Raw genomic sequence first — 23,435 nt, forward strand, 5'->3', positions numbered from 1 at the left:
AAAAGTACCACCTGAAATTGTACAAAAAATCTTGTTTATTACAGAAATAGGCTGAACAAAGCAAACATTAAAAATGTAATTGGGGTAATTAGCTTGAATTTGGCAGGGAGAGTACTGGGTAAGAAGAAGGTTAAGCTACTAGGTGTATATAGTGAAAAAAACTGTTTAAACTATAATTGTTGCATTAAATTGTTTATATAATGTTGGTTGATGTTTAAAACATTTGGGGCCATTTTGGAAAGCAAGATGTTTACTCATTTATCCAGCAACAGCCTGAAAAACTTAATTGAAAGCAGCTGATGCAGTGGTAATGCCAGGCCTCAGTATAAATGTCAACAGAGAAAAGAGAGTTATTTGTTGGTTTGCTTATTTGTCTTTTCCAGAGAGAAATTTGACTTCAAGAAAGGAAATTGCCTCCAAGGAAGAACAAAAAGAAACCAATGCCTCTCCAAAGGCTATCACGAGGCTAGATTGCTAACCCTCGTTAGCAAACAAGAGACCAGGTGAGTTTGAGATATTATGGCTCTTAATGTAAGAAATAGTAAAATTATGTTATATTATTACTGAGACATCAGAATGTCTGTTTTTAAGAACCCAGGCTAAAATAAAGAGGACCAAAAGCAAATTTTTGCAATCAGGTTTAATTGTACATTAAATATTTGAGTACCTTTAATATGCCAGTGCAGACACAAATGTAAAGAAAATATACTTGAACTTTAAGAATCTTCCATGAAGGAATAAGAAATCTGACTAGTAACATATATTGTATGAAAATCACTGGATACTAATAGTGCACACTGGTTGGGTGATGGGTGCACCAAAATCTCAGAAATCACCACTAAAGAACTTATTCATGTAACCAAACATCACCTGTTCCCTAAAAACCTATTGAAAGAAAATGGAAAAAAATAAAATCATTGGATACTACAAAAAAATAGAGTCAACCTATCTGAGTTCTGATGTGTATTCATCCAAAGATAACCCTAAATGAATTAAACTTCCTAGTCTTTGAATCTGAGCTGGCCCTGTGTTATTAACAGACTGTGGCAGAAGTGATGCTTCATGACGTCTGAAGCTAAATCATAAGTCCTCAGCTTCTGCCTTGGTTTCTTGAAACATTCACTTGGGGTGAATCCAACAGCCACATTATAAGGAGGACTATCCCAAGATGGTCAATATGTGAGGAAGCCTAAGCTAGCCACGTGGAGAGGACACAAGAAGAGAGAGCTATGATCGACCTCCTCAATCTGTTACAATTATCCCAGCCCAGCCTCCAGACATGGGTGACTAGGAGCCACTTTGGACATTTCATGATGACAAAGATATTGGAGACTGGTTTTCCATTGTTAGGCTCCACCCTAAGGCAAAGCACAGAGTATACTAATCACGGTGATAAAGATATTGGAGACTGATTTTTTATGTTTAGGCCGCACCCTAAAGCAAATCATGGAGGCCTTAAGTATCATTGCAAGGGTTAGATCTGGTTTCAGCTAACAAAGTCTGACAACGTAAGAGTGAATAAGACAGCAACTGGGAGGGAGTAGAGAGAAGAGTTGGTATACAAAGATCTTCATTCACAAAAGTTCTGTGGTTGAAAGATTTTATCTATAGTTGATAAGGCAAAAAAATACAGGTGTGTAAAAATCTTCAAAGATAAATAATACAGGTATTAAAATAAAGATATAATTACACTTGGACTTAAAGTGTGTGCATCTGGAAGGATGCCAAATAATTATCAACTGGTAAACTCTAAAAATCAATATACCAAGAAATAACTGTGAAGGCATATTATTTAGCAAGATAGAAGATCCAGCTAATATAATTGAAATTGACTTTTCTTGGGAGAACAATTGGGTGTTGGAAAAGAGGAAATAGATACATTTCCATTATTATAAATTTTGTTATTACTGTATATCCTTTTTAAATGTTTTAAAACATATGTATTTATAATTTTTGAAGCTTGTAATTCATTAAAATAAGTTTATCATATTTTTTCAAACATAAATTCAGAGATAAATATAATGAACACTTGTGTACATACTAAGCAACTTTAATGATAATATTTGGTTATACTTGCTTTAGATATTTAAAAGAATGAATCATTAAAAATAGATATAATGCCATTTGGTATCCTTTTTTTTTTTTTTTTTTTTTGAGACGGAGTCTCACTGTGTCACCAAGGCTGGCATGCAGTGGTGCAATCTCGGCTCACTGCAAGCTCTGCCTCCCGGGTTCACGTCATTCTCCTGCCTCAGCCTCCTGAGTAGCTGGGACTACAGGCGCCCGCCACAACGCCCGGCTAATTTTTTCGTATTTTTAGTAGAGACGGGGTTTCACCTTGTTAGCCAGGGTGGTCTCGATCTCCTGACCTCATGATCTGCCCACCTTAGCCTCCCAAAGTGCTGGGATTACAGGTGTGAGCCACTGCACCCTGCCTTAGGACCCCTAATTTAAAAGATTTTATGTTTATTCCACATTTTATCTCAATACATTAATTATTCCAATTTGATGTAACCTGGAATTCCTGAAATATACAACTTGGTCATGATTCATTTAATTCATTCTTCAGTACAAAGAAAGCTTTTGGAGGATTGCAACTCTTTTAATCAGTGGGATTGCCCTGCAAACTCTCTCTCTTGACACTGATATTAAAGTTATACTACCTTCCTGTTTTTCTCTAATAAAAAATGTATTCAGTGGAAACTACAGGTTTCATGAATATTTGATAAAAATGCTAATAAAACTGGCAGAACTTGTTTTTATTTGGGCATTGAGTGGTGCTCTAAATGGCTGAACATTCTTGATGGATTGGATTACTCACTGTCCTGCCACTTCTCAGATGTGGCATCCCCAGTAAGGCAAGCGTAAAGTGCTTCCATAAGTACTAGACTGTTAATATTTGTTGAATAGACTAGAAAGCTACCAAGGTAGTGATGCCCAATGAGGAAAATGTGTCTCCTTTCCTGCTATTTACTCTGCTTCATTAAGAAGAATGAAATGCTGCATAAGAGAGCAATACTGGTCAACTCCCTTTTAGTGACTGCTTATAGCAGTGTCCTGTTTTCTGAATATCTTGCTCAGCTTGCTACTGGTACGTTTTAGAACAAGATGTGGATCTGCTGCTTATCTGAAATGGGAACCTGAACTTCAGGGTCAGGGTCTATCTCACGAGCATTTATCCATTAAGTCCTAAGATTTTATTCTACAACAATGCAGATTATTATCTGATATTGAACCATTTTCATGACCAACAGAATTCTCCATGACCCATCACAATTCAAAATTTTTACTTGTGGAATTATCTAGAGGAAATAGAGAATTTAAAGAGATTTGGAATTATTGCTCTAGCTATCTTGAATGTACTTTTTTGAATTTCTGATTAAATATGTACAAAATGGGTCAGGTTTCTTAAAAATGATATATCAAACAAGAGTTAGGGAAACAATAAAGAGGAGATATTAGTCTGGAGGATGATTCTGGGAATATTTTGCATATAGAAAGAATAATGGTTGTAATAAACTAATACTTTTCACATTACAAAAGTAAATTTTAATTCACCCTCAGATATTTAAAGGCATAATATGTTTATTGGAGAGTTCAAGTTTTTATTTTAGGGAATGTTTAGTTAGTACATCCATATGGTTACATTAAATTTGGAGGTTTCCTTTATTTTTTCTGGACACTTGAAAAACAGTCACATTTGAAACCAGTAAATTTTTAAACCTATTTTGTAATACTACTCTCTAGAGTTGCCACTATGAGATCTGAGTTAGAAAGTAATTCATTTTTGAGTTTTACCTCTCTTTGGGAGAAAGATGTAGATAAAAAACAAATATAATTTTATCTAATATTTACTAGAAAAGAATAAATTATCTTTGACTTAATTTTTAGGAACTTAGAAAAATGATCTCTTGAAAGATGCTAGACTGTATGGATATTGTTCTTTCCTATATTCAGAACTGTGGGAACAATAATGGTGTAAATATTTATTATGTACAGGACCCTCCTCCCACGTTCCTACCCTCCCAGAGGAGTGATGATCACCATAGAAAAAACAAGTGAAATGAAATGAAGAGGTTGATTTTTGTTCCTTTTTAGTTTTTGATATTATGGAAATTTTATTGCCTGGAAGGGACGAAATAGATCTACGCAAAATTTTCAAAATCTGGCCGGGCGCGGTGGCTCACGCCTGTAATCCCAGCACTTTGGGAGGCCGAGGCGGGCGGATCACGAGGTCAGGAGATCGAGACCATCCTGGCTAACACGGTGAAACCCCGTCTCTACTAAAAATACAAAAAAAAATTAGCCGGGCGTGGTAGCGGGCGCCTGTAGTCCCAGCTACTCGGGAGGCTGAGGCAGGAGAATGGCGTGAACCCGGGAGGCGGAGCTTGCAGTGAGCCGAGATCGCGCCACTGCACTCCAGCCTGGGCGACAGAGCGAGACTCCGTCTCAAAAAAAAAAAAAAAAAAAAAAAAAAAAAAAAATTCAAAATCTGTATATAAATATCATAGAGTTCTTATGGTAATTGCTCACTAATAGAGATATGTAAATAACCAAAATAAATCTTGCCCAAGGTCACATATTTGGGAATATCCAAGATTTCATAAATCATTTCTTTAGCGATTCTTGAATGGCTGCTTCAACAATAATGTATCTTACTTAACAATTCTTGAGCAACTTCCTTATCTCCCTATGTATCAGCATAACCTTTTCAGATATAATACCATTGATTAAAGGATTTCCCTCTAGCTTCCATTTTCTCTTGAATATTGATCTGCATTATAGTTCTTTTTTAGAAATCTATAGGAGAAAATGATGGAATGTGTTACAAAGTCATAACATTAGTCAAAAGCCTTTGACATCAAATTTGAAGGCATTTATTGTGCATCCAGTAGTTTGTATCTTTTCAGTGGGAAATGTGTTGTATTATTTTTAATTACTTTTAAAACTATTAATTTGATAATGTCCTGCTTATTTCTGTTAATTAACTTTTCTTCAGGCATTGTGTTAGAATTATGAGTGGTGAAGGTGGTGAAGTATATTTTACCAGCCATGATTATCAAAAACCTTTTTTAAAAAATTAACAGATAACTCAATAAAATATGCTTTTCTAAGACATGTCTTTATCAAAATAGTCAAAAATATTTAATGAATATTAGTTTCAATGAATGCTAAGTAAGCATAAAGTTTAGCTAATATTATTTAACTTTTAATACCTTCTTTACATTTTAAACATGTATTTCTCATGCTTCTGGTGGTTCAAATATGAAAAACCCAGTACGTAATTCACACATAACATTTTCCATCAGCTTGCTGTTTGTAGTTCTCTTTCGTTGCTGCCAACCTTAATTACCCTATCACTATTGGAGGAGTTTTATCTGTGCCAAAATTTAGCTAATTTCAAGTACTCTCTAAAAAATAAGCTATTTTTTAAAATCATAGGACTTTTCTCTCTTCTCTAGTGCCTCAATTTAAAAATAAATTCTGAAATTAAGGTATGTACACAAAAAATGCGCATGGTAATAATAGATAGCTTAATGAATTCTCTCAAAGTGAAAACACCCATATGTTCACTACCTAACCTGAAACTTATGTCTTCATTTGTAAAATAAACTTGTAGTGTGGATTTAAGTAATCCTCAAATTCTCTTCCATCTATGGATTTTATAGTTCTGTAAAGTATGACAAATTAAATTAGTTTTCTTCCTTTTTTAACAACAGTTTTTTAAGTACATGTTTTTATTGAAGCATAAAATACAGAAAATTTTTAAATCATCTGGGTACAGCTTGTTATCTTACCCCAAAGTTAATGTACTATATAAGCACAATTTAGGTAAAAATCATCATCATCATCATCATAAAAGAAACATAACAAATTATTAAATACTGCACAATCCTTCTGTTTCTCTTCCAAGTTTCTATTCAGCCTCCTTCTCAAGTGTGTACACTATCCAGACTTCTTACATCAAAAATTAATTTTGCCTGTTTTTGAATCTTTTATAAGTGGAATTATAGAGTATTTGAATTTATTTTCCTGCCTTCTCAAGCCACAATATGTTGCCTGTGAGATGCACATGTATTGCACATGTATTTTATTCATTCTGTTCTGTATAATATCCTATTATATGAAGATACATTGTCCTTTCTTCTGTTGATAAGGATTTGAGTTATTCCTAGTTTTTAGCTGTTGTAGACAGTTAAAACAATCTTGCACAACACTTGTAGTGCAAATATGCTCTTACTTGTGTTAACTGTATACCCAGGAGTGGAATTCCTATTGTCATAAAGGTTTCATAGTTGATACTAATAGCTTTCCAGCATAGTTGTGCTGATTTACTCCCCTGCTTTCAGTGTATGGGATCTCTAGTTGTTTTACAGCCTTGCCAACATATGATATTTTCTGTTTTTAAAACTCCATTCAGAATGTGTTTTATATTTTTTTATCACCGGATTTGGTTGGCTAATGTTGTGTGTAGAATTTCTTCTCACTTATTTTTATGTTAAAGATTTTCCTTTCTTGTTCTGTTCTTTTAAAGTTTTTGTGTTAAGGTTTCATTGGCATTGTGAACAATTACAAAGTGTTGCTTTTCCTTCTATTCAATGAAGATAGAGAGTTAACTGTTTTGAAGAAATGACTGCTAAAGCAATCTGGGCCAAAAGTTTTCTTTTTGAAGGGTTTGAATTAAGGATTTAATTTATTTAATAATATTGGACTACTAAGATTTTATATCAATATGCTTTTGTTTCTATTAATGCCATGCAACCCTTTGGGAATCCCTACCGAAAGACTTCTGTTTATCAGAGCGTTTCCTTCTTGGCATACCTAGATCCCCAATTTTTCTTCGCCCGCTCCTCTGTGATTGTTAAGTGCTCTGCTCAACTTCTAAACTCCTCAAGAGCCATTTTAGGATCTGTAAAGGCCTTTGGTTAAAGTTTCCTCAAATGTTAGTTTCACCTCTCTGCATTTGTCATCTCCCTGTCTTATCAATTCCTTCAAACAGTGATTTTACATCTTTTATTCATAGTCTCTAGATGTTTTTGGTAGAAGTTTGGTCTGATATAAGCTAATCCATTATAGCCAGAAATAGGCAATTCATGCAGTTTTCAATCAGCAGAAACAAGATTGCAACATATCTTAGTTTGTGTCAACATGGCACTACATAACACCTTAAATACTGCACAATCTTTGTTATCCTTGCACAAAATCCCAGTAAGCTATCTTTCTTCAGAGATAACTTTCTGCTTTGATACTCTTTCTTAAGCAATTGCACATTAAAAAAAAAAATAGCACTGCAGAATCCTGGTGCCATTTAAACCTGATCTGTCCTACAAGCATACTTTATATATCCTAAGTGAAATGTGTGGGCTATTTATTTTTCCTCAGGCAGACTATAAAACACACTTAAAAGAATATTTTTATACACAAATAGAATGTGGATTCCTCTTGCATCTTTATCAGGATTTTTTTCAAATAATTTTATATTTGCTTTTGAAAAGATCTAAATAGCTTTCAAAATTAGAGAGATTGGTCACGTATCAGATTTCTCCTGCAGAACTCACTTTTCTTTTCTTGCTACCTCCCTATGTAAACCATTTAGTGCCAAAAAACTGATGATAGAATCAGCATTTTTGAAATGTGCTTTTATCCCCATGCCCACTTCTTTGTTTATACCGTTGACCCTTGAACAATATGGGGATTAGGGACGTAGTCTCATGTAGGCAAAAATCAGTGTATAACTTCTAAGTCCCCTACAGCTTAACTACTGTTGTGGCAGGCCAGGTTTCCATTAGCAATCAGAACAGTCAGTTTCTACTAACCCTTTACTATAACTCTGATGAATGTATAAGTTAAACATTAAAGAACCGGAGAAGGTGGTACCTAAGTACAAGGACTGGAATGCAAAAACAAACCCATTGAGACCCCAGACCCTAGTTAAAGATTAGAAGTAGATTGAATGAAACACTCCTGCTTGTAGGTGCACTCCCACTCATAGACAGGGAGCTTGAGATGTATATGAGCACTAGAAAATATCTTCTAACCTTGAGTTGGTCTGGTGAGTTACTCTGACCTTCTCCTTGTAACTGGTTGCAGAAATAAACTCCCTTCTTTCCCAGTCTGCCTACATCTCATTATTGGATCACCAGGACAAGCAGCCAGGCCTCATTCTGTCCGGGAGCAAATCTGGTAACTCTCCCAGGAGAGCTCAGCAGCCAGCGGCTCGCAAAGAGGTAGTCTTTGGGTGACCCCCAGCAGCTGCCTGGTATGGTTTGTCCTGGGGACTCTCCTGAGGACCTTTCTGGCTGCAAAGACTGCCCGTCTCTCTATTACTGGGAAAGAATAGAGATTGGGAGCAGTTGCACTCAAAAGGTGAGTCAAATTGGATCCTAAGCCAGGAGTCTATTATTTCCTCTATTTGGGCTCATGTAGCCATTTGTTTGGGTACTACTGAGGAAATAATAAGACTCCTTGAGATAACCTGCTTTGCATTTGTTTGAGGAATTTATTTACATTTGTTTTTGAAAATTTGTTCTGTTTGTCTGATATTTGTTAAGTTTAGAATACTCAGTATGGGCAACACTGCATCTATACCTACAAATAGTCTTCTAGGGAGACTTTTATCAGATTGGAAGCACTTTGGTTATCTACCACCCATGACTGAAAGAAATTAATCTTCTATTTTGACATAGCCTGGCCAATATGTGTTTTGGGGTCTGAGGAACAGTGGCTGGTTTTTGGATCTTTACATTTTCATACCATTTATCAATTAAAATTGCTCTGTCAGAGGTCAGGCAAGTGGGGCAAAATACCTTACATCCAGATATTTACATTGCTGTATAATAAGGATGCTAAAGAAAAAGGAAATAAGTTAATGGTGCAAGGCACTGCGAAGGTCTGTCCTGACACCCCAGGGGAGGAAGAGAAAACGTCTGAAACCCAACAGTTAATACCCTGAACTCCATAGTAGCTACTGCCCAGCTCAGGAAAGAGAGGGAATGTCACCCTCAGAGTACGGGGAGGCAGCAGGGCTATTGTTTCCTCCATGGACTAGGCAAGATACTAATTTGGCTGGGGAGTCCCCAGGTCTGGAGATGGGCCATTCCACTAGGATAATATCCAGTAGGAGTCAATCAGCAAGGAGCTCCACTGGGATATTATTGGGCTTATAATACCAAAATATTGGCTGCACACTGTCCTTCCTGGGCAGAGGTGCATGCAGGCTCTTCTAAACATGCTCATGGCAGATGAGTGGTGGCTGGTTTTAAATGAAGCAAAGGAAGAGGCACAATACCTTCCTGATGAACATCCAGATCCTGATGGGTCAATTCCCTGCACAGAACTAAACTGGAATATTTTAGAGGGCATACATCCAAGTGTAGCTAACCCTGGGATGTTATATTCATTTCTCTCCCTGGAGATCATAAATGATTTACAGTATTGGATTTGAAATATGCTTTCTTGGCTGGGCACAGTGGCTCACACCTGTAATCCCAACACTTTGGTAGGCTGAGGTGGGTGGATCACTTGGGTCAGGAGTTTGAGACCAGCCTGGCCAACGTGGCGAAACCCTGTACTAAAAATACAAAAATTAGCCAGGCGTAGTGGCAGTCGCCTGTAATCCCGGCTACTTGGAAGGACGAGGCAGGAGAATCGTTTGAACCTGGGAGGCGGAAGTTACAGTGAGCTGAGATCACGCCATTGCACTCCATCCTGGGCAACAAGAGTGAAATTCTGTTTCAAATAAAAAAAAAAAAAAGAAATATGCTTTCTTTTGCATACCCATAGACACAGAAAGTCAGTTGTCGTTTGCCTCTGAATGAACAGATCCTGAAGCATCAGCAAGGTTTCATTATTATTGGACTGTGCTCCCACTAGGATTTAAAAACTCTCCAGCTGTATTTGGAGAAGCATTGACTCAAAATTTAAGGAGTTTACAATTGAAAAATGGGGTACTGTTACAATATGTGGATAATTTACTAATATCTAACACTTCAAGATGGGAATGTCAGAATAATATCATTAAAACTCTCAACTGTCTAGCAACCTGTTGGTATCAGGAAAGGCTCAAATATACCAACAAACTGTGGAATATTTTGGCTTCCTCTTACAGAAGGGAACCAGAGTTTTAAAGGTGAAAAAGCGAAACACAATCACATCCATCACAGCATTCATACCAAAAGGTAGCTGAGAGGATTTGTAGGCATGGCAAGGGCTTTGTCGGGTCTGGATTCCTAACTATGGACTGCTGGTAAAACCACTATATGAACTGTTGAAGGGAGCTAACAACAACTCCTTTGGAAAACAAACCACCAGCAGACATTTGAATAACTAAAACATAAGTTGACCTCCACCCTAGCCCTGGAGCTCCCAAATTCTCACAAGCCCTTTCAACTTTACATGCATGAGAGATTGGGTCTAGCACTAGGGGTCCTTACACAAAAATTAGGATAAATAATGCAGCCAGTGGCTTACTTTTCTAAACAACTGCATACTGTGGCCGAAGTCTGGCCCCTTTGCTTAAGGGCAGTCACTGCCACATGCCTGCTATTAAAGGAAGCTGAAACGTTGACTGTGAGACAGCCTATCATGATCTACGTGCCTCGCCAGGTGCTAGTGTTACTAGAACAAAAGGGAGGCTATTGGTGGACACTAGGGCAGGCTGGGCAAATACCAGGCCACACTCTTAGATAATCCCACAGTGAAATTGCAGACTGCTAGCGTCTTAAACCCAGCTACATTACTTCTCTCTACCAAAGAGCCAAAAGAACCTATAACTGTTTAGAAATTATTGACCAGGTATTTTCCAGTCGCCCTCACTTAAAGGACACAGCCCTTCCACAGGCAGACTGGATATTGTGGATGGGAGCAGCCTGGTAACCAATGAAAGAAGGAATGCTGCATATGCTGTGGTAACCTTTTCAGAGGTAATAGAAGTAAGGACTTCACCAATAGGAACCTCTGAACAGAAAGCAGAACTGATCATCTTTACTACAGCCCTGCAGCTAGCTGTCCCAAGTAAACAAGGTGCTTGGAGTAAATTGGAAACTCACACAGCATGGAAACCACAACCTTCTGGACAGACTGAAAGGATGAATCAAACACAAAAACAGTGCCAAACTGTGCCAACTAAAATGGATTCAGGTACTCAGCATTGTACTGCTTTGGGTAAGTGACCCCTAGAAGTGGGATGAGGTTAAATCCCTATAAAATTATAAATGGGAGACCCTTTGCTGCTAATCTGTCTTGGGTTACTTGGGTACCTCTTAATAGAAAGCCAACTATTAAACACTATGCTACTCACTTGGGACAAATACTTAATGTTTTGCATAAGCTTGCTTGCAACAGGAGTATCGTAAACTCAGCAAAACTGTGTCACTTGTACCAGCCTGGTGATCAAGTGCTGCTGAAAGAATAAAGAGAAATGAGCCCAAGTCAGCAGCTACAGGAGAAATAGAAAGGGCCCCATGACATGCTGCTGACTACCAATTTGGCAATGAAACTGGCTGGCATCAAGCCATGGATCCACCACATGCGGGTGAAGAAGTTCCTGCCGGAGGAAACATTCATGACACAGGACACCAAGGCTGCCAAATGGGAGACAGAACCCCTTGAAGGCCTAGGATTTCTGTTCAAAAGATGATAAAGTATTGTTTTACATTGTTACATTGCTGCTTTACATTGCTGCTGTTTTACATTGTTATTTCCGCGTACCTCTAACCTTTTCCTACAATGGGCAAAGATTATGCAAATAGCTTACAGCAAGACTCTTGCTGGGTCTGTGCTCTATTACCCCTCTCTGGCACCATGGGGCTGCCTTGGTGGGTCCCCCACATACAAGGAAAAATTAGGTTTATAATATCTTGATTTGGTAGAACACTTTCCTGGTGGCAGAAAATTCTTCTTGTCCTAGCTGCCTTCCTGGGCATGAGCATAATACTATGTTGTGAATGATATTATTGTTATATGCTGTTCCAAAACATTCCTCAGGCTCACAAGATCATGTTTTATCAGGCACTGCCTTTGAGTCTCTAAAGCCAGAAACATTACCAGCACCAGATAGACATCTTCCACTCTAGCGCCCCTTGATGACAACCCTCTTCAGCAAGAAGTAGATGGAGGGAATACATACCCACTTTCCCTTAGTTGGCTATGTCATAGTTTACACTTTTGTACTAGTCTTTTAACAAACCAGTACTTGAAAAAATTAACTAACATGCTAGAAATCACGTACAAATTGACAGTGGGGATTGTGGCAGGCCAGGTTTCCATTAGTAACCAGAACAGTCAGTTTTCACTAATCCTTTACTATAACTCTGATGAATATATAAGTTAAACATTAAAGAACTGGAGAAACTGGTAACTAAGTACAACGGCTGGAATGCAAAAACAAACCCATTAAGACCCCAGACCCTAATGATTAGATACAGGTTGAAAGAAACACTCCTGCTTGTAGGTGCACTCCCACACATAGGCAGAGAGCTTAAAATGTATATATGCACTAGAAAAAATATTGTAACTGCGTTGGTCTGATGAGTTACTCTGACCTTCTCCTTGTAACTGGTTGCAAAAATAAACTTTCTTTTTCCCCAGTCTGTCTGCATCTCATTATTGGACTGCGAGAACAAGCCACCAGACCTCTTTCTGTCCGGGAATACAGTGAACCCTATATATCTGAGACAGGTCTGTCAATTTAGAAAGTTTATTTTTCTAAGGTTAAGTACATGCCCGTGACACAGCCTCAGCAGGTCCTGACAACATGTGCCCAAGGTGGTCAGGGTACAGCTTGCTTTTATACATTTTAGGGAGACATGAGACATCAATCAATATGTGTAAGACCTACATTGGTTTGGTCAGGTAAGGCAGAATAGCTCAAAGTGGGAGCTTCTGGGTCAGAAGTACATAAGACACAAAAGGTTGCATTCTTTTGAGTCCTAGATCTGCCTTCCACTGAATATGCAATTTAGTCTGGCTCAGTGAATATGCATTTTTATGTAAATGATAGGGCAGAAGAAGCAATCAGATATGCATTTGTCTTAGGTTAGCTTCAGAGGGATAACTGTGAGTTCTGTTCTTCACCCACAAAAAGTTTCTCTGTGGGCAAAGTGAGGGAGGTATGTAGCTTCTTACCTTTGTAGCTATCTTGTTTTGGAATAAAATGGGAGGCAGGTTTGCCTGATATATTTCCCAGCTTGACTTTTTCCTTGGCTTAGTGATTTTAGGGTCCTGAGATTTATGTTCCTTTCACACTACTAATAGCCTACTGTTGACAGGAAGCCTGACTGATAATGTAAACAGTCAATTAACACATATGTTGTATGTTATATGTATTATATAGTATATTCTTACAATAAAGTAGTTTACAGAAAAGTGTTATTAAAAAATCATGAGGATGAGAAAATATATTTACAATTCATTAAGTGGAAATGGATCATCATAAAGGTCTTGATTCTACTCTTCATATTCAGTAGGCTGAGGGAGAAAAGGAAGAGGAAGGGGGTTTTTGCTGCCTCAGGGGTGGCAGAGGCAGAAGAAAAGCTGTGTGTAAGCAGACCCTCACAGCTCAAACTCATGTTTTTCAAGGATCTAGTATACTATTAATTCATCCTGGAATATATTCCATTTCTAAAATTATTCATTAAAATGCTACACATTGGATAAGAATAAGTTTGAGTGGCACAACCCCTATGATTGCTCTTATAATCATTTGTCTACTTTGAAAGAAAATGACCTATAATTCTACATAGCACACATAAACTTCCTTAGCATAATGTTATACCTCACAACTATTGTGTATCTATGTTATTTCACACATTACTGTAAACTCCTTAAAGACAGGAACCTGATCCTAAATAGCTTCTTGTCGCTAAAGTGTTTTGCTTATAGTAGCTATTCACTCATAATGAAGTAAAATTATGAGTTTCAAAGACATTTAAAGTTAGATGCTGCACATAGTGTGATTATATTGATGACTTTTATTTTGTGCCTAGAATAGAATTCTACAGATTTGGGGGAATTCTTTGTAAAGATTAAATATAGTAATTCTACAACATAACAGAAACAAAACTAAGAATAGAAATACAACATGAATATTGCACACATTAATTCTTGGGTCACCATAATTTTAAGAAAATACTGTGACATTAATTCTCACTATAAATTTGTTCATAATCAATTGGAAAAGCCCCTTTCCTTGTTCTGATTATTTTGTTTTTGTTATGATTTTTCAATCCTCCTCACTCATATCAATCCGTTGAAAAAGTGGTAACTAGGCTGGGCACGGTGGCTCACGCCTGTAATCCCAGCACTTTGGGAGGCCGAGGCGGGTGGATCACCTGAGGTCGGGAGTTTGAGACCAGTCTGACCAACACGGAGAAATCCCGTCTCTACTAAAAATACAAAATTAGCTGGGCGTGGTGGCGCATGCCTGTAATCCTGGCTACTTGGGAGGCTGAGGCAGGAGAATAGTTTGCACCCGGGTGGAGGAGGTTGTGGTGAGCCAAGATCGCGCCATTGCACTCCAGCCTGGGCAAAAAGAGTGAAACTCCGTCTCAAAAAAAAAAAAGAAAGGAAAAGAAAAAGTGGTAACTATAAGCTTCCCTGGAAATGTCTAAGCCTTAGCACTATTCTACTGAAAGAACTTATCTAAGGCTGTAAAATCTGTGTGACATTTTACAAGAATGATAACTTAAAGCTTCAAGCTGTTGTCTTTGAAATTTTTAATATGCATTAGAGGGTAGAAGTAAGCAAGTTGGTACATTTTGGCTCGACAATCGTTTATTTTTCAATGACAACACATTTTTATTTTTAATGGTACTTATTTTTGTAAACAGAACAATCAGTCCTACCAAGGACATACACCAAGTACAGAAGAACTGTCCTCACAAAGCTAGCAAACAGCGTCCATAACATGCAAGTCATTTTCTACTGACATGATAATGGGTGATGGAGTCTTGCTAAATGTTACAGATCCCATTGATTTTTTTACAAGTTTTCCCACCTGCCAGTACTCAATCAGTATGATATTTGTTTAAACATTTTGTGTTCTTTCTGTAACTTAGAGTGATACCAGTTGCAAAAATTCAGCAGTCAGAATTTTACTGACAATTTTTCCTTTGAAACATGGTACAGAAGGAAACCCAGCTTGCTCTGCCCCAGGTGCATTTGCTCTGTCATGCCAAAAAAGCATAGCATAACATATGATTGTCAGTTAAGGAAGCAAATAGAATTCAGAGATACCCAGGGGAAAGAAAATGTTGACCATGCGAGTAAGACTGTTTTTATAATTACATTTTTAACTGTAGCTATTCTTAATGGAAGGAAAGAACAGCTAGGGAAGTCACTGGAATACCAAAATGCAGATTTATTCACTGCATAAATAATATAGTGGTTTATTAAAGACTGAGACCCTATAAGTAGCCTTATGCGGGCTTAAGAAGATATTGTTCTTCTAGGCAACCTGGAAGTACTTTTAAATTTTCTCTATCAGGTAATGAATGCCACTTATGTTTGTTATTATTAAATTAGACTGACAGTATATTTGATCTCAGTTTACACACAGACTCTTTATCATATTTCTATCCTTTTGGTATTAAGTGTGTATTATTATTTACTTATTTTTTTGAGATGGAGTCTCACTCTATTATCCAGGCTGGAGTGCAGTGGCACAGTCTTGTCTCACTGCAACCTCTGCCTCCCAGGTTTAAGTGATTTTCCCGTCTCAGCCTCCCAAGTAGCTGGGATTACAGGCGCCCGCCACCATGCCTGACTAATGTTTGTATTTTTAATAGAGATGGGGTTTCACCATGTTGGCCAGGCTGGTCTCAAACTCCTGACCTCAAGTGACCCACCTGCCTTGGCCTCCCAAAGTGCTGGAATTACAAGCGTGAGCCACCATGCCTGGCCAAGTGTGAATTTTTTAGTACATATATGTTCAATTTTTTTTAAAGAAAATGTCAAAGAGTTTTCCAAAGGTGTTGCACCATTTTATACTTTCTTCAAAAGTGTATGAAAGTTCCAGTTTCTTCACATCTTCACCAGAATTTAATATTGTGTTTGTATGTGTGTGTTTAACTTTTAGCTATTCTAATGATTGTGCAGTGTTATCTCATTAGAGTTTTAATGGGCATTTCCCTGATGACTAATGGTGTTGTGCATCTTTTCATGTGCTTATTTTGCCATTTGTAGATTTCCTTTTCTGAAAATTATTCAAATCTTCTGCTTATTTTTATTGGGTTGTTTGTCCTCATTTTAGTAACTAGTAAGAGTTATTTTTATATTACGGATGCAAGTCCATTATCAGACAGATGCATTATGAATATTTCTCCCCAGTTGGGCTTGCATTTTTATTTTCTTAATCAAGTATATCAAAGACTTAAGTATATCAAATTTTAAAATACTTATATGTAAAAATACTTATATTTTAAAATTTGACTAAACCAAAATTATGTATTTTTCTGTTATAGTTTGTGCTTTTAGTGTCCCTTTTAAGAAATCTTTCCCTAATCCAAGGTCCCCATCAACCTGCTTTTATTTATTTTCAGAGTCCTCTGGTTGCTGCCTTTGAATTTTGTCTGGAATTTGGTGGTAATTATGGGTAGAGCTAGGCTAAGTGGACTTTCTCCATCTTGAAAGCTTATCTTCTGATAGTATTAATATTTTTGAAACACTAGGAACAACTAAAAAAGAAATCTACTTGGGTAAAGGAAATCCCTGCCCTTACTTAATTAAGGTCATCATTTTTGAGAGAATAGAACTTGAAAACTTTGAAAAAAATTTAGACAAATGTATAACTAGGATAACCAATACAGAGAAGTGCTTAAAGGAGCTGATGGAGCTGAAAGCCAAGGCTCGAGAACTACGTGAAGAACTCAGAAGCCTCAGGAGCCGATGCAATCAACTGGAAGAAAGGGTATCAGTGATGGAAGATGAAATGAATGAAATGAAGTGAGAAGGGAAGTTTAGAGAAAAAAGATTAAAAGGAAACGAACAAAGCCTCCAAGACATATGGGACTATGTGAAAAGACCAAATCTACGTCTGATTGGTGTACCTGAAAGTGATAGGGAGAATGGAACCAAGCTGGAAAACACTCTGCAGGATATTATCTAGGAGAACTTCCACAATCTAGCAAGGCAGGTCAACATTCAGATTCAGGAAATACAGAGAACACCACAAAGATACTCCTCGAGAAGACCAACTCCAAGACACGTAATTGTCAGATTCACCAAAGTTGAAATGAAGGAAAAAATGTTAAGGGCAGCCAGAGAGAAAGGTGGGGTTACCCACAAAGGGAAGCCCATCAGACTAACAGCTGATCTCTCAGCAGAAACTCTACAAGCCAGAAGAGAGTGGGGGCCAATATTCAACATTCTTAAAGAAAAGAATTTTCGACCCAGAATTTCATATCCAGCCAAATTAAGATTCATAAGTGAAGGAGAAATAAAATCCTTTACAGACAAGCAAATGCTGAGAGATTTTGTCACCACCGGGCCTGCCCTAAAAGAGCTCCTGAAGGAAGCACTGAACATGGAAAGGAACAACCAGTACCAGCCACTGCAAAATCATGCCAAATTTTAAAGACCATCGAGGCTAGGAAGAAACTGCATCAACTAACGAGCAAAATAACCAGTTAACCTCATAATGACAGGATCAAATTTGCACATAACAATATTAACTTTAAATGTAAATGGACTAAATGCTCCAATTAAAAGACACAGACTGGCAAATTGGATAAAGAGTCAAGACCCATCAGTGTGCTGTATTCAGGAGACCCATCTCACATGCAGAGACACACATAGGCTCAAAATAAAAGGATGGAGGAAGAGGTACCAAGCAAATGAAAAAAAAAAAAAAAGGCAGGGGTTGCAATCCTAGTCTCTGATAAAACAGAGTTTAAACTAACAAAGATCAAAAGAGACAAAGAAGGCCTTACATAATGGTAAAGGGATCAATTCAACAAGAAGAGCTAACTATCCTAAATATATATGCACCCAACACAGGAGCACCCAGATTCATAAAGCAAGTCCTGAGTGACCTACAAAGAGACTTAGACTCCCACACAATAATAATGGGAGACTTTAACACCCCACTGTCAACATTAGAGAGATAAAAGAGACAGAAAGTTAACAAGGATACCCAGGAATTGAACTCAGCTCTGCACCAAGCAGACCTAATAGACGTCTACAGAACTCTCCACCCCAAATCAACAGAATATACATTCTTTTCAGCACCACACCACACCTATTCCAAAATTGACCACATAGTTGGAAGTAAAGCTCTCCTCAGCAAATGTAAAAGAACAGAAATTATAACAAACTGTCTCTCAGACCACAGTGCAATCAAACTAGAAATCAGGATTAAGAAACTCACTCCAAACCGCTCAAATACATGGAAACTGAACAACCTGCTCCTGAATGACTATTGGGTACATAACGAAATGAAGGCAGAAATAAAAATGTTCTTTGAAACCAACGAGAACAAAGACACAACATACCAGAATCTCTGGGACACATTCAAAGCAGTGTGTAGAGGGAAATTTATAGCACTAAATGCCCACAAGAGAAAGCAGGAAAGATCCAAAATTGACACCCTAACATCACAATTAAAAGAACTAGAAAAGCAAGAGCAAACACCTTCAAAAGCTAGCAGAAGGCAAGAAATAACTAAAATCAGAGCAGAACTGAAGGAAACAGAGACACAAAAAACCCTTCAAAAAATTAATGAATCCAGGAGCTGGTTTTTTGAAAGGATCAACAAAATTGATAGACCGCTAGCAAGATTATTAAAGAATAAAACAGAGAAGAATCAAATAGAAGCAATAAAAAATGATAAAGGGGATATCACCACCGATCCCACAGAAATACAAACTACCATCAGAGAATACTACAAACACCTCTGCGCAAATCAACTAGAAAATCTAGAAGAAATGGATAAATTCCTCGACACATACACCCTCCCAAGACTAAACCAGGAAGAAGTTGATTAGACCAATAACAGGCTCTGAAATCGTGGCAATAATCAATAGCTTACCAACCAAAAAGAGTCCAGGACCAGACGGATTCACAGCCGAATTCTACCAGAGGTACAAGGAGGAACTGGTACCATTCCTTCTGAAACTATTCCAATTAATAGAAAAAGAGGGAATCCTCCCTAACTCATTTGTTGAGGCCAGCATCATCCTGATACCAAAGCCGGGCAGAGACACAACAAAAAAAGAGAATTTTAGACCAATATCCTTGATGAACATTGATGCAAAAATCCTCAATAAAATACTGGCAAACCGAATCTAGCAGCACATGAAAAATCTTATCCACCATGATCAAGTGGGCTTCATCCCTGGGATGCAAGGCTGGTTCAATATATGCAAATCAATAAATGTAATCCAGCATATAAACAGAACCAAAGACAAAAACCACATGATTATCTCAATAGATGCAGAAAATGCCTTTGACAAAAGTCAACAACCCTTCATGCTAAAAACTCTAAATAAATTAGGTATTGATGGGATCTATCTCAAAATAATAAGAGCTATCTATGACAAACCCACAGCCAATATCATACTGAATGGGCAAAAACTGGAAGCATTCCCTTTGAAAACTGGCACAAGACAGGGATGCCCTCTCTCACCACTCCTATTCAACATAGTGTTGGAAGTTCTGGCCAGGGCAATTAGGCAGGAGAAGGAAATAAAGGGTATTCAATTAGGAAAAGAGGAAGTCAAATTGTCCCTGTTTGCAGATGACATGATTGTATATCTAGAAAACCCCATCATCTCAGCCCCAAATCTCCTTAAGCTGATAAGCAACTTCAGCAAAGTCTCAGGATACAAAATCAATGTACAAAAATCACAAGCATTCTTATACACCAATAACGGACAAACAGAGAGCCAAATCATGAGTGAACTCCCATTTACAATTGCTTCAAAGAGAATAAAATACCTAGGAATCCAACTTACAAGGCACATGAAGGACCTCCTCAAGGAGAACTACAAACCACTGCTCAAGGAAATAAAAGAGGATACAAACAAATGGAAGAACATTCCACGCTCGTGGGTAGGAAGAATCAATATCATGAAAATGGCCATACTGCCCAAGGTAATTTAAAGATTCAATGCCATCCCCATCAAGCTACCAATGACTTTCTTCACAGAATTGGAAAAAACTAATTTAAAGTTCATATGGAACCAAAAAAGAGCCCACATCACCAAGTCAATCCTAAGCCAAAAGAACAAAGCTGGAGGCATAACGCTACCTAACTTCAAACTATACTACAAGGCTACAGTAACCAAAACAGCACGGTACTGGTGCCAAAACAGAGATATAGATCAATGGAACACAACAGAGCCCTCAGAAATAACACCGCATATCTACAACTATCTGATCTTTGACAAACCTGAGAAAAACAAGCAATGGGGAAAGGATTCCCTATTTAATAAATGGTGCTGGGAAAACTGGCTAGCTATATGTAGAAAGCTGAAACTGGATCCTTTCCTTATGCCTTATACAAAATTAATTCAAGATGGATTGAAGAGTTAAATGTTAGACCTAAAACCATAAAAACCCTAGAAGAAAACCTAGGCAATACCATTCAGGACATAGGCATGGGCAAGGACTTCATGTCTAAAACACCAAAAGCAATGGCAACAAAAGCCAAAATTGACAAATGGGATCTAATTAAACTAAAGAGCTTCTGCACAGCAAAAGAAACTACCATCAGAGTGAACAGGCAACCTACGAAATGGGGAAAATTTTCGCAACCTACTCATCTGACAAAGGGCTAATATCCAGAATCTACAATGAACTCAAACAAATTTACAAGTAAAAAACAACCCCATCAAAAAGTGGGTGAAGGACATGAACAGACACTTCTCAAAAGAAGACATTTATGCAGCCATCAGACACATGAAAAAATGCTCATCATCACTGGCTATCAAAGAAATGCAAATCAAAACCACAATGAGATACCATCTCACACCAGTTAGAATGGCAATCATTAAAAAGTCAGGAAACAACAGGTGCTGGAGAGGATGTGGAGAAATAGGAACACTTTTACCCTGTTGTTGGGACTGTAAACTAGTTCAACCATTGTGGAAGTCTGTGTTGATTCCTCAGGGATCTAGAACTAGAAATACCATTTGACCCAGCCATCCCATTACTGGGTATATACCCAAAGGACTATAAATCATGCTGCTATAAAGACACATGCACACGTATGTTTATTGCAGCACTATTCACAATAGCAAAGACTTGGAACCAACCCAAATGTCCAACAATGATAGACTGGATTAAGAAAAAGTGGCACATATACACCATGGAATACTATGCAGCCATAAAAAATGATGAGTTCATGTCCTTTGTATGGACATGGATGAAATTGGAAATCATCATTCTCAGTAAACTATCACAAGAACAAAAAACCAAACACTGCATATTCTCTCTCATAGGTGGGAATTGAACAATGAGAACACATGGACACAGGAAGGGGAACATCACACTCTGGGGCCTGTTGTGGGGTGGGGGGAGGGGGGAGGGATAGCTTTAGGAGATATACCTAATGCTAAATGATGAGTTAATGGGTGCAGCACACCAGCATGGCCCATGTATACATATGTAACTAACCTGCATATTGTGCACATGTACCCTAAAACTTAAAGTATAATAATAATAATAATAAAAGAAAGCACATAAATTCAGTAGGAGAGTAGCATTTTCCTGTCCAGAAATTCTTTAAGTAATTTATTATACAAGAAACATTAAGAAACATCCCTTAATAAGCCTCATTGTTTTTCATGGCACACAATACGTTGTTCTTTATTTTTATGATACAGCTGTATAGTACATACATATCTTTAATTACTTCTTTAATGTTCATTTTCCCAATTAGATTGTAAACTCATGATAAGTGAAGGATTATTTCTGTTCTGTTTACCTCTCGAACCTGGCTCAGTTTTTACATAGTCAATCAATATTTATTGAATGAATGAATAAACTGCTTTGTTAAGGATAAAAAAATAAAGGTGTTCTGGAAGTGTGTGAAAATAATTTTGAGTATATAGGAAGCAGTGTATAATAAAAGTTCATATTTGGACTTGTTTTAATAAAGCCTTGCTTTTCCTTGTTGCTTGAATTATTGCCTGGTAATATATGACACCTAAAGAGAAATTCTTGTTTAAGGCACAATACTAGTGTAAAATTCTATAATCCAGTCTAATTTGCATATTGTATTTCTTAAAGTATTCTTTCTCTTGTATTGTCTAGTACTGAAACCATAACCTCTTATACCAAATGTTCACTGGGTGAGAGTGGTGGGGACAGGAGGAGATGGGTAACACGGCTTCTCCCATTTAGGACAGCATTTCTGCACCAGGGATTACCACATATTCTAAATCATTTTGTTGAGGAAGGCAAAGCCAGTACTCATCTTTTGCAATAGGACATTGGTGCCATTTAGATGGGCACTCAGAAGTCTGTTCATGAATTTATTTCATTTCAGGGCTCCTCAGAAGCTCTTGCTTCCTTTAAGACAGACAGAAGCATTTCATGTGGGTGGATACCAGTCCTAAGAGATTCTATTTGTGTTCCAAGGACATTAATCCATAAAAGTGTGTCTCTTGATTATCATTTTTGAGCAAGAGGTATGGATTTCATAAGAATATGTTTCTAAGAATGTAAATATTTAGAGCTTGCTCAGTTTTACTGTGTGTGGATGGGGGAGGTGTGGAGCTTCTGGAGGGACAGACACTTCTGCCATTATAGCACATGATGGAAGGACTATAAGGATAACAATACCAGCCTGATCAGTTTTCTAGTATATAACTCTGTCCATTACACACAATGTTCACAATTTTCTGGAAAGCAAATTGCTGATCTCAGCCTAAACTACTTTTGATTGAAAGGGACCAGAATCTAGGCAACCTAATGAGACCCTGTCTCTACAAAAAAATAAAAATAAAAATAAAAAATTGGCTCAGTGTGGTGGCACATGCCTGTAGTCCCAGCTACTTGGGAAGCTGAGGTAGGAGGATAGCTTGAGCCTAGGAGTTCAAGGCTGCAGTGAGCCATGATTGTACCCCTGAACTCCAGCCTGGATGACAGAGCAAGACCCTGTCTCAAAAAATAAATAAATAAATAAAATAAAGGATCAGTAGCAAGTCTATTAAATCTTCTCAAATGTGTTTCAAATGTTAAAATGAAAAAATGAGTGCTTCACAATTTTATTTATTACTTAGAGGTTTCAAGAAATATACTACAAATGATTTTTTTTGCTTTTAAGTCATTTTTAGGCGAATGGGAATTCTATATGTAATAGTAACATAATTTCTAAATGACATTTGATTAATTACTGCTGAAGGGTTTAGGGACTGGGAAATATATATAAAAATATAAATCGCTTATAATACTTTTCTTGGTTTTGAAAAATAATGAGGCTACTTTCTCTTGAC

At 37.5% G+C, this 23,435-nt stretch overlaps 1 long non-coding RNA gene across 1 annotated transcript in view; it reads left to right on the forward strand.

The window, feature by feature from the left end:
• The first annotated feature begins 395 nt into the window (after positions 1-395).
• Positions 396-23,435, forward strand: part of LOC129143962 (uncharacterized) — a 356,924-nt gene continuing 333,884 nt past the window's right edge. Inside the window, exon 1 of the long non-coding RNA XR_008547976.2 lies at positions 396-503. This is a non-coding gene — a long non-coding RNA (uncharacterized LOC129143962). The remainder of the gene's footprint in view (positions 504-23,435) is intronic.

The sequence above is a fragment of the Pan troglodytes genome, chromosome 4, assembly GCF_028858775.2.
Source record: "Pan troglodytes isolate AG18354 chromosome 4, NHGRI_mPanTro3-v2.0_pri, whole genome shotgun sequence".
NCBI classification, from domain to species: Eukaryota; Metazoa; Chordata; class Mammalia; order Primates; family Hominidae; genus Pan; species Pan troglodytes.